At 41.9% G+C, this 13,396-nt stretch overlaps 1 protein-coding gene across 1 annotated transcript in view; it reads left to right on the plus strand.

The window, feature by feature from the left end:
* The window catches only part of LOC139351063 (glucosidase 2 subunit beta-like), a 118,724-nt gene that overhangs the window by 50,102 nt on the left and 55,226 nt on the right, over positions 1-13,396 (plus strand). The window lies entirely within an intron of this gene.

The raw sequence follows: 13,396 nt of genomic DNA on the forward strand, positions 1-13,396 counted from the left end.
TTGTTTTCAAGGTGATGCAGCTAGTTTATTCCCCCTTCACACCACAAGAATATTATCCTGCTCCAGCTGCTGCGAGGAGACAGGCCCAGGTATTTATGGCTAGCATAAAAAGTGCGTGCAATCCCTGTCAGCCTACAGCGCGAGATTTACAGCACATTTGACAAACACACTGAATTAAAAAAAAGGAGTGTTCAATTTGTATAGGAGTTTAGAGCCTGTCTGTTGTGCATGCTCCCGACGGATTCAGCTGTTAGTACATGTGTGTGCGCATGTGTCTCGCTGTCTATGCACGCCTCCCGCTGTGTGAGAATGTGTCGATCTGTCTGCCTGCGTACGTATCCGTGTGTGTCTGTGTGTGTTTTCGTGTGCGCGGGCGAGCGTGTGTGTGTGTGTGTGTGTGTGTGTGTGTGCGTGCGTACACTGAGCCCGCCTGCTCTGAAACACCAGCAACAGATAACAGATGGTCCCCCTGCATTAGAAGTGTTTTATTTCCCTGCGGAAGCCAGATATGTCAAAAATAAGCATGTGCAACATTAGTCATTTGGAATATTCATGCCCCTGCCGTCCGATGGTTTCCTTTTCACAGCCAAAATACCACCAGCCCAATTCTCCCAAGGAAGTGAGGGGAATAAGGGGGGAGAGGGAGAAAAAGCAGTCATCAGCTGAACTGATGAGGGGGAGAAGGCTGAGGCCTACATGCGGCTTTAATGGAGGATTTTTTTTTTCCTCCTGGTTGCTTCTTTAGCATGCCAGGGCTGTAATTAAAAAGGGGCTACAGTGTGTAGATGTGTTCACATTAAGAACGGCATCCCCCAGCCCCATTAGACACAGTGATGTGAATATGCACACATGTCCATATGCTTGCCTGGCTGCGCACATGTACACACACACACAAATTACTAATTTGCACCCACATCGAATAACCTCATCCAGAAGATCAGACTTCTTTTGCACTCCTTCATAGACTCATATCTGGGAGTCCTCCTCCTCTCTTCTCCTCTTCCACTACTTATCTTCCCATTTCTCTTCTCCACCTCCATCTCTTCAGCTATTTCAATTCTCTGTAGCTTCAGTCTCTTTAATCTCCACCTCCTCTCCTCCCAGGCTTTCTACCCCCATCTCCCACCATTGAGCATGGCTGCCATCCTTGTCCTTGGTGGCGGACATGGGCATGCATCATTATCAGGCCTGATTAACCGTCCACGTAGTTGGCAGTCTGGGCTCCACCAGGGGCCAATGGCATGGTTTTTTCCTACCGCCGAAAACATGAATTTTGAGCAGCACTTTCTCACTTGCCGTGGTCCCTCATGATCAGGGTTAATTCGTGGCAGCATGCGTGAATGGTGTAGAAAGGAGAGGAGGAAGAAAAAGGAGGAGGAAAAGCTACCAAACAGTTGTGCACTGCTTATCGCAGAAATGCAATATGATTTATTCAGGAATATGCAAATCCAACAATCACTCTGCCTTGTTTACCGAAGGGACCTGCTGATTCAGAGTCAGAAAGAAAGAGAGAGAGAGAGAAACAATCCCAACCATAGAAGCCAACCTACAGTGCATGCACTAAGGCAGCCACCAGCAAATAAGTCAGCGGTTTTCCTTTAGAATCAGGAAATGAAGGGTGTCAGACAATTTCTTGGTTGTTTCACAGCTTCAGAAACCTTTAAATTTATTCTGGTGAGGCTGGATTGTTGATGTAAAGAGCAAAGTGTTATATACAATACATGTTTTTCAGTATGTAAATACAGTAGATTGCTCACAAAGCATTATGTAGAGCATTTGCATTGATTAAATAGCATTGTGCTACATGCTAAGGTCTCTAACAGTTGGTACAACCCTGGTTTCAAATAAGATGGGATGCAGTGCCAATGTTTGACGTCATCAGCTTCATTGATTTTTGTGAATATATGCTTATTCTGTGTGGAATAAGTGGAACGCTCCAAAAACACCTGTTCGGAACATTCCACAGGTAAACAGGTGATAGTATCATGATTGGGTATGAAAGGCGCATCTTGGAAAAGCTCAGCTCAAGCAAGGATGGAGAGAGGTTCACCACTTTGTGAACACATGATTGTATGAAGGATATTGCTACATGAGCTCAGGAACATTTCGTAAAACTGTTGTCCCAACGTTTGGAATGGGGCCTGTATGTAATGGTGTGTCTCATCAGATTCATCATCTTGTTTGTTTATTCTTTGATCGGATAGTTTAAATCCAGGTTTTCTCCACATTAGACTGCATTCTATTCAGGAAAGTCCTTGTACGGCTGCTTGCGTTTCGTCTACATTTATCATTTGAAAGGTCTGGCTTCTTTTGTTAGTTGAAAAAAGGGTTTTGTAGAGAAACCTGTTTATATCCTTCAAAGTAGTTAAGTGTGATTTTCCGGACGCTGAAGATAAGGCATTGCACTGGCACCAGCGCTAGCATACTTACTTAGAAACTGTTAGTAATAATTAACAAGTCACAGATTTACTGTATATTTACAAGGCAGTGACAAACACATCAGCAGACTTATGTTTTCCATGCTTAGGGTAAATAGCATTATCACATAGCTCAAACACATCAGTCAGTAATGAACACAGCATCGAAAACAATAGCACTGAGAACACATATAGCACTTCTGTATTATTCAATGTTGATGCCTTAATCTGTGGTTACATGTATAGTGTGCATGTAAATGTAGCATTCAGCCTACTGCATGACTTCATCGTCATATTACCTTTGCTGTAGTCATGCCCTGTTCTTATTATCACGTCCACACGCGCTCATCTACACCTGCTACTGAAAAGTATTTATTAAATCTATTCACTTTTATCTGCTTACGGGGGATTCACTTTTTTGTCACTGTTTTGTAAGACGTTGAAGTTGCATTAACTTGCGGATACTTGTCTTAGGTACGGTAGTATCACTGGAGGGTGTGCAAAAAAAGCCAAGGTGTTGTAAGCTGATAAGAGTTTTTACCGTGTTATGAAGGGCTACAGGGAAATCCAAGGATTGTTGGACTAACATGTATGAATCAGTATCTTTGAAGCAGTTTTCAGCACCAGTAGATAAGCTCCTGTATTACTATGCTGCTTGCCTAAAGTAGGAAGAGTAAAGATTTTCTCTGACCACAGGAGATCTGATATTCAACATACTGTAGCAAAACAGAACGTGCGGTTTAAAAAATTTAAAACGACGGCCATGTACTTTGAATAAAACGTAATGCACCGTGTGTCCAGCGCTGAATGGAGAGACTCGAATTTGATCTGAAGCCGAGGTGAGACGCAGATAAATCTGACCGGACTCTCTTTGTATACGTGGCGCACAGTCTTGCATGTCACATTCAATTTTTGCTCTTCACCTTCTCTGGGTTGTGGGAACGGGTGTGAGTTGCAGCCATTTCCTGACTCTCTGCTGCGAGCCCAATTAGCGCCGCTGTACAGAATTGATTTCTCTGCACTATATTGCATGTACTTTTCCAGGTGAGTCCCTACAGCTAGTGGGAGTGTATGGAAGACAACAATTATCCCCTCTAGCAGAATCTCTGAGGCCACGCGAAGGAGAACAGAGCTTGGAAAATTGATCTCTTCAGGGTTTGGAGTCATTGTGTGGATGAGCAGACAAAAGCAACCACAACTTGGTGATATCTTAAAGCTACACTGTGCGACTTTTTGATGTCAAAACCCTGTAATTATATTCTTTAAACCTTTCTTCTTTTTCAGTCTCGCTGTAACATCGAGCGATGACACCTTTTCTTGACTTGTGAATGAAGCATAATAAACAGCTTATATGATACAGCACTGTTCTGGGTCTTTGGGACCTTATGTACATCAGTATAAAATTGCCTAAAATGGGCAATTTGGTGCTTTTTTTAAGCATATACCATTTGCAGTGAATTTGGTTGCAGCTTTCAAGCACAGGAAGTCATTGCAACAACAACAACAACAACAACAGTAGCAGAGAGAAAGCAAATGAAAGAGCAGCTAAAGCAGGTGGACATTAACATTGTTTTTTATTGTAGTTTTCTTCAGTGTGTTTTGGCTTTATGGGAGTTGATTATGAGCTATTTTAAGGCCACAAACTTGAGGGCTAGAATTGTATTTGCCATCCAAGCATGATGTTTTTGTTATATTAAAATGATAATTTTAACTTGAGATATTAAATGCGCCTTTGCCCGGCATCCTAATTCTCGGAGCAGCTCTAAATCATGCACAAAACTCATTATGTGAGGCATGGCTTCAAATTCCTGCATTGTTAGACCTCCAGATGTGCGTGTCCAGCTTTGTCCTCCAGAATGCTTTGTTTCTCGAGCAGTTTGGAAAATGGAAAGTGGACAGTCCCTCTGTGCATTTTCAAGATTTTCTGATTTGAGAGGGCTTTTTTTGAGCAGAGATTTAGTAAATTTTTTAATGCTCAGAAGGAAACCACAGGCATACTTCATTCGCTCTCATTTATTTATTGATTTTTACCCAGAACCGCTGTCTAGGTTTTTCTGAGCCTTTTCTCTCATAATGTGTACGGGCATGCAACATATGAGTAGATATAGATGTATAAATACACACAGATATTTTACATATCTGTGTGTGTACAGTAAACACTGGATCATATACCCCAAAGCATGCTCAATAATATCTATTTTTGTCATTTACATTGTCTGAACTTGCTGAGGAAGAGACGTTAACAACCCTTATTACAAATAGATGTTCAAGCATTTTAAAAAAACATTGTTTCTGCTGAGAGAAAATGTACTCAGTAGTACCTTGATATCACCTCGCAGCCTTTTCCGTGCAGGTATTCCCTTTATTGTGACGGAGGGTTCATTGTTTGTAGAAGACATTACAATATTAGCTATGTTAAACCACAAGCATCCATATTACTGGTTTATTCCCCTGGATTTTCTGTATGTGCAGTGCTTCTGAGTTCTTGCACTCCTTTGTACTGTGAATAACCCAAGTTCCCCTCCTTCCCTATCTTCGTCCTGCAACTTAAACGGCTGGAAGATTTTCTCATTTTTCCTGGGAATGTATGTCACATCAACAACGTGATGCTAATCGGCTGGAGTCATACGCCCTCCGCCATGCTATTTTTGCCACACACATGTTGCCTGAGAGGTCAGCAGCATAGCAGGGTTCTTACTAGGTTGAATTGCTTGGAGGCAGAAGTTAATTTCCAACTCAACAGAGATAAATGACTTTGCTTTGACCTGCTGGCTGGCACAGCAAAGACTTTGTGCTTTTCTAGGAGACAAGCACTGCAAGTATCTGCAATTTAAAAGCAGTTTGTTTATTATTGCATATTATTGCACATATTACAATATGAAATGATTTGACAACAGTGTTTAGCCCAATTTGGCAGTGTGTTATTCTGCTGAGCGCAGGTAAAACTGCCCTTTTTACATTTTCTTGTCTGATTTTTTTTTTTTTTTTTGTAACTCTGTTTTGCACAAATCAGCTCTATAAAGAGCACAATGGCAAAGATGAAGAAAGAAAGAAACAGAGCTGACTATTATCAAGTCAGACGTGCTATTACTTACTGATCATTAATCAGCAGTTAATCCTAAAACAAACACAAACAACAAATTTTACATTTAGATTATCGTCTCTGTAACTATGGGTCAAATCTTAATGCTAATAAGCATATACAGCTAACATTGTTCAAATTTACAGTCAGGAAAATCCAATGCTTGTTAGGTCTGCCATACCTAGTTATGACTGCTGAGCTATGATTGGACAATTGTTGTTCTGGAAGAGGTTTATCAGTTTGATGAATTAGTAAAATGAGAGTATTGTTGTGCGAGCGAGCTCAGCGACAAACCCGTGTTGACTCACTTTGCTTCCTTCTCTTTGATCTGTTCACTCAAAATGTTTCCCCCTCCAAAACGGCCTGAGCGCCTGGTGTGCAACACGTCACTTATTAATAAGCCTGTTACATTGTTGCATTAATTATTCAGTCTAGATGTGTTCCCAGGGCCTTTGTATCTGAGGTTAATATGACATTTTAACATCATTTGGTATTCACAAGTTTTTTTCTCATACCAGCTGTCAACATTTCTGCTCGGTGCCCCGTATCTACTCAAACATGCTCAGAGAGTGTAAATGTTAATACAAAGTTTAATTGACACCACTGCTATTCACAATACCCTGACTACAGTTTGGAAATGCCGTTATTGTTTAGTCTGTAACTATGTGAGGAGGATTTCTCTTTTTTTTTTTTTTAAGGATAGCTGTCTCCTCCCTAAAGATATCCCCAGTTTTATTACAGTGCACAGCTCTGCTGAAGACTTGTTACTGCTTAGTAAACCAAGAGTCTGATGTTAGAGGTTTGTATTGCTCAATCCAGGCAATATAAGAATTCTCGTCAAATGATTTGGAATAGTTTTCTACAACTCAGAAGGTTGTGTTGCAAGAGAGCAAAACAGAACATTAAATACCATCAAAATACCAAATGTAGTTGCAATGTCCAGTTGCAGCACTAGCTTAGCAAGGATACCAATGGCTAGAACCATTTTCATGGGGACCCGTGGGCCATTATTAACCCCAATAGTCCTAACTTCTCTGTACAGAGTGTCCCAGTCCTGCTTGGCCTTCAAATACATTGCACACAGCAGACACATGACAGGTTCTTTTTTTTTTTTGCCTAGAGCCCGGAAACTAATTCTCATACACTGGTGTCCCATGTTGACCCAGGTTTGATGTGTATCAGTAATTTCAGTTTTAATAATGTGATTAAAGACGATCTTATGTAAGGATGTGCTCTATGTAAGCACTGTATCATTAATGATGTTAAAGTTTTTCAAACCAAAGTAGCTGCTGTAGCAGATTTGGACAAGAGGCAACTTCAGAGATTAGGTAATGATGCAGCACCTGCCTTAAGGCCCTTAAATTTTCAGCTGATATTTTGCTTTAGTGGTGCATATTCCCAAACAAATATGCAATGCAATGAATCAAATTACCACAAGCCAAATGACACACAGTAAACCTGAGGCCTTTGGGGCCCCTGGGGGTCTGGGAGCTGGGGCAGCTGCTTACTTTTCCTGGTGGGTAAGCCAGCCTTGCAGGCTGCAAACATAAACATGAGATACTGTTTCTAGTGGAAATCAGATTTCAACCAGTAAATTTAAGATGGGAATCCAAAAAGTTTCCATTGTCACATCCTCAGTGGAATTACCCCTTTCAAACATAGCCCTCATGTATCCGTATATCATGTAAGCCAGTTATCTGATGTGCTGGACTTCTGGATGTACCTGCTATATTTATCACAGAGGTTGCACATGCTCTAAGTGACCATTGTGCTCTCAATTATCATCTTATATTCTCCCCCACTGCCCACCATGCTGCTTTAGCACTTATTAGGGACACATACTTGAGGCTCACCCACCCAGTTCACCTTCAGCCCACGTTTGGCAGGTAATGAGCTTGACGGAGGAGACAGCATTAGACACATTTCCTGCCAGAGATCATTGAAGGGTGACCCTGGTGAATGTCAGTGTGGTGGTTTGTATCGATTTGTGACTCTAAAATGGTAGCAATGGTCAAAAGATCGGCATTATTCAATTAGTAATTGACCTCATTTCCTCTGCTCTCTTGAGGATTTGACCGTGCTGTATGATAGATGTCTGTTTTCATTTTCTTAGATCTCTTGAGCTCAGCTAGCGATAGCATTGCAGACTCAATACCTGACAGCATTGTGGCACCTACAGACTGTGCAATAACAACAATCTTTCAAGTTCGTTGCATGTCACATGGTGTGAGATCTGTTCGATAAAGTGTTCCCGCAATCTGTACGATATACATTTTGTTACCACAGTGATATTCAGCCTGACCATCCAAGGCTTTCAAGTTCTGCTGCAATCTATCCTGGCAGCAGCCGGCTGAAAGGCAGTTCAAGAAACTGAAATTCTGTTAAAGTCCCATGTTGCTTTGAAAAACTGGGCTATTGGCAGATACGCTTATCATTAGATGTGCCTGTCAGATTTTATTGGAACAAAAACTCATGCTTGCTGAAGAATTGAAGAATTCAAGCATAGCACATCATGAAGACAGTTGGTTGCCAGCCTTGTAGTGATACATAAAAAACATAAGTTGTCTCCCACATGGGCTTGGTGTTAATTGCAGGCTACATTTGGAGCTGATGCTTGTCTACAGGCTTGGCTATGGATACATTGAGGAGATGCAGGCCATACCAGGACTGTACCCTCCTCTTTGTGCTATGTTTGCTAAGATTATGGTCTCAGTTGTTTAAGTTGGTTTCTATATTTTGCAGGAGCTGCAGTCTTGTGATCTCAGGAGATTTGATGGTCGTTCATACACGGAAAGACTTTCATGAGGAAGCATGAGAGCAGCAGAAATACACAGCCATGGGATTTACCTGTCAACTGCACTTAAGCATGTGGGATAACATACGCTAGACGCTGCGATGGTAAAATAAAGGCTGACACGTCTTTCCTGTGATCTTCGGTCACTGACGGCTTCATGTATGTCAGGGCCTCGGAGCTAAGTAGAAAATAAACTTAGATAGTTGGGCGGATGTCTGTGTTTTGAAGACCTCAGAGCCTCAAAATCATTTTTCATGTCAGCTTATCACACAAATATTTGATATGTAAGCCAGCATTTTATGCTCAGTTCTTTGCTTGCTTCATTCCTTTGCTCCATAGTTTCATGTATTGCTTTTCAGCATGGTGGGAGTGCAAATTAAATTATTGCTAGAGCTGTAATTGACATTTTCTTCAAGATTTCAATAGAGGTCTGAGCATCTCTTCAAAGGAGAAGTCCCACTTTCTCCCTACAGCGTATGACCCTCATAAGTCTGGACAGCTGAAACCTTTCAAAGTGATTTAACCTAAAGACGTTTCCTCCAAACAAAGCAAAAGTAACTATACTTAAACTTTACTGAAAACATCAACTATTGGAGCTCCTGTGATGTCTCTCAAGTGAAAAGTGAACAATCTCATTTAAACCAACAAGGAACAAAACGTAGCTCCGTATGAACATCTGAAATGTGCAGCTCCTTGCTCAGTTTCAGACTGCTGTGTCTAAAAGTGCAGAGCAGAGTTTGGGGATTTAACTAAGCACAAGAACTCGGCTCAATTCCCAAAGCATCCGCCAACCACCCAACTGCACAGCACTTTTGGAAAATAGACACACAGGTAAATGATTTCTCCACTGACAATGCAACAGAAGAAAAGCTTGCTCTATCATTCCAACCATCTGGAAGTCTGGCTCAGACTTGAGGCTGATGTGTAACTTTTAATTGGAGAGACAGTGGTGGGAGGCAGAAGAGTAGGAAGGAATGATCCCAGTGGATAGACAGGCAGTGCCTGCTGCCAGATGGACAACCTGAGTTTCCTGGAGTGCACACATTTCATTCTCGGGCCAATGCGGTGTGTGTTCTATTTTACAAAGAGCTTGCTGGAGAGTCGTAGTTTGGCCCGAGACATCTCAAGTGCTGCAGACTGCTGCTGCTGTTTTCACAGGGCCAAATTAGACAGGGGCAGTGCTTAGATTTTCTTTTGAAGGGTTTGACAATAGGAAAGAGAGATGACAAGAGACGTCATACAGTGGATCCCAGGATTGACAGTTAAGTGTCGATTGTACAACCCCGATTCCAAAAAACAGAATGTGATAATTTGCTCATCATTTTTGACATGAACTGGATTGAAGAGAGTACAAAGCAATATATTTAACGTTTTACTGTATCAGCTTCATTGATTTTTGTACATGTAGGCTTATTCTGAATTTGATGCAGCAACACGCTTCAAACAAATTGAGACAGGAGCAGCGAAAGACTGGGAAAATTGTGGAACGCTCCAAAAACACCTGTTTTGTTGTTGTTTGTTGTTATTGCAGGTTTAAGCCTTTTAAGAAAAGTTTAACATTTTTGAGAATACACTTGCTGTAACAGTATAACAGGAGTCAGGAGGCGTGTAGCCTAGCTTAGCCTGGCTGCGTCCCAAAAAATACACCAGCACCTCTGAAGCTCACCAGTTAATCGCAGTGAGTTTGCTAGATTTGGTACTATTGTACCAAAACCAAAACCTGTGCATGCCGAACACATAGTATAGCTACACCACGTAAATCCCCCTAAAATCACAGGTAGGGATATTTTTTGCTTTTGACAGAACCAGGCTACAGTGGTGTGTGATTTGTCATAGTCATACATTGTTTGCTCATCCTGCTGCTTTCCAAAGGGAATAAATAAATGTCATACATTGCATTACATTGAATACTTGTCTACACTGAGTTCACCAGCATTTGTCAGCTTGGGATGATCTGGTGCTCTTGAAAAGAAGACCATGGCTGGATCAGCTGGCTGTACAGATGCATGTGGAAACATTTTTCCATGTCTAAAATGTTGCAGAGGTTGCATTGCAATTTGTGTGTATGACAGAGAGAGAGGCTTTGGGAGAGGTGTACTGGAAGTTTGTTGATGTGCTCAGTAGTGGATTTCTTCCATGAAATCCTCCCATTGTAAAACAGAATATAAACAAGCAGTTGTGCTGCAGTGGCTGTCTTTGCTTTTATTCACTCGGAGTGCAGAACCTGTGTTATGTATGAGCTCCTACAAAAGTTGAAATGTTGACGTGACAAATCCAGTGCGGGGCCACTGTGTTGTGCGCAGTTGTATCAACTTCCCCAGCACTCTCGTCGCCCAGTATTTCAGCAATAATGTCTTCAGCACTGGGCAAAATTAGATCTTCACAGACGGTTTGTGGTTTCTGTGCAGGGCATCTGATACAAGATTATGAAGGACCCCTTCAGGGCTCACTCAGGAACGGTCGCCTGTTGCTTCAACACAGCTGACTGCCTGTTTAGCTCGTGTCACCTTTCTCTTTGCTGTGGTGGAGCCATTCTTTAGTCAGGACAATTCCTGTTTCTGAATCTTGGTGCTGACCTTTCGTTTTGCAGCTGAGTCATGAACCTTTTTTTTTTTTAAGCTTACAGTGTCTCCACAAATTTGTGACCTTGTGATATTTCGTGAATAATGCCAATTCCGCTTACACGCATGACTTTGCAGTTTTGGTCCGGTCTCGTAAGGTGTCCAGAAACAAGGTTAAATTGGACGAATGCTTGCATACTGCCTGTTGGAGTGAAGTACATAGGCTGGTAGCAAGCACTATAGCTAATGGGATGAATTTGGGCCAACAATGTGACCAATAATGTTCAATTTATGGCTTGTATGTAAGCATCTTCTGGTGCAGGTGTCTGATAGTGAAGACAGAAACTAATAGTGTAGCCAAAGTCTGATTCCATCGTGCCATAGTACTCCAGTGTTGCACTGGGTGCCATGTTATTATACTGATTGGCACCCCGTGATTGGCTGAAAATAGTTCCCAACAAATACACCACTTACTCCAGTTTGAATGATGTTTGCGACAACCTGCAGTGCCCAGCTGTTTTTGGAAAGTAGTAAGCCTTTTATAAGAAAGATACTATGTAGTTGTGACAGGCTTTTTAAAAAACTACATCCTCAGTAGGGACCAATGGGCTGGAAGGTGAGTGCCACAGACAGGCTGGGAAAGTAAGAGGTATTGAGACACAACTAATTGTTGGTTTTAGTCTTTCATGGGATTTTATTGACAGTTACAGAATAACACCAGCCAAATCCTTTAGTGTACTTGTATTACATTCTTATAGTTTAGTCACATGTAGTATATTTGTAGTAATAACCAATTATAAACATTGGCAGTCAACATTGTACCATTACAAATTACATGAACGTGCATTTTGCTAATCTAAAATAGCTGCATGACAGACACGCACCTGCTTGTGTTAAACAAAAAGCCGTCACTAACAGCTCGACAACACCAGCAGTGTCATGTGTTCCCTGTCTGCAAAGGGTTTAATTCACAGCACATGCAGTCTGAGCAGGGTGGTAAACAGTAGATTATGGTTTAAACAGTGCTCAGCTCAAGAAATTAAGGTCCAAATTAAAATCTGAAATGCGTAACCTGATGCCTTCCTCGGCCCCTCCCTCTATTTCTCCATTCACCAGCCTCTTCAGGCATGTGTATGTTTTTCTTCCTTTCACACCTCTCTCACACTGCATATTCATTTTTCACTACTATTGCCTTCCTGTTACCCCGCACCTCCACGACCACCACCACCACCACCTATCCGCCCAACCTCAAACCCCTTGACGGAGAAATTCAATTTGTACTGTATGTTTCATTTCTACTCAGATTTAGATTTATTTCATGTTGGCTGCTTTTAATTAACTCTCTGGATATGCAATGAGGGAGGGGGGCGGAAGAAGAGCGAGCGAGCGAGACAGACAGAGAGAGAGATAAAAACTCCTCACATTCGCCAACGAGTTACACCGGCAATCATTTACCACTTAGACAGTAGTGCAGAAGCCCCCTGTTCGTTGCCCTGGCAACCGGTGCCTTGGTGATTGATTCCTTGCCAGTGTGGCATCGCTGCGGGGAACAGAGCGCATGAGCTTACCGTGCCCGCTACATCTTTCTAATTAAAATGGGATTACAGAGTCGTCGCCGTTGTATGTTCAAACAAATGCAAGGCTGTGAAGGAAATCAATTTTGGTAAATGTCAGGGCTTTTAAATACAACTATGGATAAACAAATGTGAGCAGGCTCAATGTACTGATGCGCACAGGCTATACATGGAGACGTGCCTCCGTGCGGTTTGCATGTTGGGGTCGTGGCGATTGACAGCAGCGCCCCATCCCTCCATCCGGGAGTCAGGCTTGATTGACAGCGCACGAATCATGTTATGCAGCACAAATCACCAGACACAACAATTAGTCTGTTTGTTGCTGTCTGCTAATCAGAAAATATTCTTCAAATTGGAGCTTAATGTACATCTTAAATGAACAACGGTTTCTTAATGTAATTGGATTAGGCAAGTCAATCATATCTATGCAGTTTGTGCTGTTGTCTTCCACACTAGTGTGTACTGAGGGGCTACACATTCTCCCATGTGCAGAGCTGAGACTTGATTACTTCACATGTTACAGTGGCTGCTTGCACTTGCACCGTGGGGATACTGCAGCATACCGATATTATATTTCAAAACATGGTCTTACATACATGCATATGAATGAGAAATTAGTGCAGGATTCACTAGATGGTGTAGCAGAGGTAGGGGAATAGCACACAATGTAACAGCGTAGTAGCAGGATAGTGCTGCCTTCACTTTCCTTTACAACCACCAGGATTTACTACATAGTTATATCTATAACAGTCTGCTAGTGTGATATTGTTAAAGGTCAGTGCAACTACAACTTCTTTAAAGTGCCATTCTTCAAGATAATTGTGTACTTGCGAATCACATTCTTAAGTCTGTAATTCATTATGTTTAGTGGGCTCTTGAAGCCATTGACGACCCCAGAGTGGCCCTTGAACTCCTAAGCATAAAAGAGCAGAAGATAGAAAGCATGCAGGCGCATGAATGAGCAAAGC

This window comes from Chaetodon trifascialis, chromosome 23, assembly GCF_039877785.1.
Source record: "Chaetodon trifascialis isolate fChaTrf1 chromosome 23, fChaTrf1.hap1, whole genome shotgun sequence".
In the NCBI taxonomy this organism is placed as follows: Eukaryota; Metazoa; Chordata; class Actinopteri; order Chaetodontiformes; family Chaetodontidae; genus Chaetodon; species Chaetodon trifascialis.